Below are 2,557 nucleotides of genomic sequence, written 5' to 3'. Positions count from 1 at the left end.
TACCACAGACATTAATTTCGCGCTTTTTCTGACCAGGTCAAAAGTCTGCCTCCGTGTGCAGTTGGATCCTTGAGTCGACTCTCTGAATCGAATCTTTTAAGTCCGTCTTTTTCAGTGAACGTTGAGAGCCGGCTCTTCCTCTTAAGAGTAGTGATGGAAAAAGTCCGATTCAATAACCAGTCTAGTAAGAGCCACCCAGTGTAGCCTCCAACTGGATGATATTAAATTTGCTCTCAGCCTCGTAGCACACACACACACACACACACACACTAGCTCGTCGTTATAGGCTGTTATGCTGTTGTTGATACATAAATTGAAGAAAATCAGATTTCTTCAAATGTCCCTCACAACACCCTGAATGAGTTCACAACTGGAAAACGAATATATTCATTTGTAGTAGTAACATCATCAAGTAAAATGCCTACTTCAAATTCTCGAGACCTGAGTTTCCAAATGTTTTTAAATAATCAAAAACAAAGATCTGTAAGTTTATAAATGTTTTTTTTTTCGGCCAGTGCGGTTAACGTCACAACATATAGCGGGTCCTCTGTGACCTTCGGCAAACTTTAACAGTCAGTGGAACCGGCTCAGTGGGTTCTGTTGGAGTCGGACAGGATTTCGGTTTGATTTTGTGTTACTTCAAGAATCGGACATCACTACTGAAGGGTCGTTTTGGTGATCGAACACTGCAGAAATAACGCTCCAAAACGATCATTTCCAAAATGACAGCAGTGAAACGTAAAGGTGGCAGAATCATTTATACTCAAATAAAATAGAAATATTCTGAACAGGATTTTCCTTCAAAAATCCTTCCAAGTGTGTTGAAAATGTAAACACTAGCCATCAACAAGTCTCTCTTGATCCTTATAGTTTCTCACTTGTGGGTGTGCACTCTATTTTTTTATTCTGATGAGGAAAGTAAGTGGCTAAATATCGCTTTTAAAGCGAAAACAAATTAAATAATGAACTAATCCGGGTTTTACATGTTACGTGCTCGGCTTCGTACTAGCTTAGTTCTCTTAGGATTAAATTATCAAAGCGTGCTGACCGTACTAGCTTCACACACTCACCAGAGGCATCAACGATCTCTGCTACTTCCTGCCAAGCTCTTCCTAATGTCTCTACACACGTTTAATGAGAGGTTTTACAGATGAGGTTGTACATTTACACACGCCTTGCAGAATCTGCAAAATGTTAATACTTTTTTTTAAATAAAAAAAGGGATAATTAAAATGACATTTATTTGTTTATTTAGTCTTCATATATTGTTTATTTTGTATTACCGTTCTTCAGAAATATCCTCCATCCGGCACATTCTTTACTTTTCCAGCATCTTCTGCATATCTGACCCCTTTTCCAACGGCGGCTATATGATGTGGAGATCCATCTTTTCACACTGAGGACAGCTGACAGGAATCGTTTGAGCCAGTTGTTTGGTTTAGTAGCTTTATCATGCCACACTGTACTTCATTTGTAAAGAATTGAGAAAATCTCCGTTTAAACTTGGATGAAATCGTGGCTTTTTGAAGGTTTGTCGCAGGTTAGTGTGAACGCAGGTTGAGTGTTAGAGACACTTCAGGCATCACAACAAGTAAAAGACATGGTGTGAAATAAAGGTCCAGTTAAGTACACTTTTCCTCTAAGAGTTTATTACTGTATTTAATGTTCTTATTTTTCTGTGTTAAAAATATTATTATTATTATTATTATTATTATTAACGGGTGGATGTTGGAACACTCTTACATTTCTGTGAAATTACTCACTGTTCAGTCCTGAGAAATGTCACTGCTCTTCAAAACATTTCCTGTGCTCTCATCACACACACACACATTCTAAACCGTGTGACGACCCCCCCCCCCCCCACACACACACACACCCAGATGGAATCTCAATCCACACATATAGATAATGAATGATTGTCTGTCCCTTGCTAGTATGAACGTCTTTGTCAGACTGCACATCAATCAGATGAACAAGGCAATATTTCTATAGATATTCAGCTTTATTACTGAACACTAAACTCCATACACACTGCACATACACACTGCACATACACACTGCACATACACACTACACACTGCACATACACACTGCACATACACACTGCACATACACATTTTACAGTGGTGTGAGAGTCACACACTGCACACTGTGTGTAAGAAGAAACAGAAGGAGACAGGTAGCAAGGACAAGTTGAGATCAACAACCCAAACTATCATCTACAAACCCAAACAGTGTGTATGTGTGTGTGTGTGTGTGTGTGTGTGTGTGTGTGTGTGTGTGTGTGTGTGTGTGTTTTCACATGCAGAGCATGTATTTTTTCATGCAGAGGTTTCACTGCTTCTTATTAACAGGATGTTTCTCTCTCTCTCTCTCTCTCTCTCTCTCTCTCTCTCGCTCTCTCACACACACACACACACACAACTGTAGCTCAGTTTTGAGTAAGAATGCACTTTATGTGTTTCTCAGAAGGATTCTCAGAAGTGTGTGTGGTGTGAAACGGCGACACCCACGGCCTTGCTTTCTGTTCCGCACGCCGACCACACTGTCTCTACAC

Source organism: Ictalurus furcatus, chromosome 26 (assembly GCF_023375685.1).
Source record: "Ictalurus furcatus strain D&B chromosome 26, Billie_1.0, whole genome shotgun sequence".
Lineage (NCBI taxonomy): Eukaryota > Metazoa > Chordata > Actinopteri > Siluriformes > Ictaluridae > Ictalurus > Ictalurus furcatus.
This window is presented reverse-complemented; position numbering follows the sequence as displayed.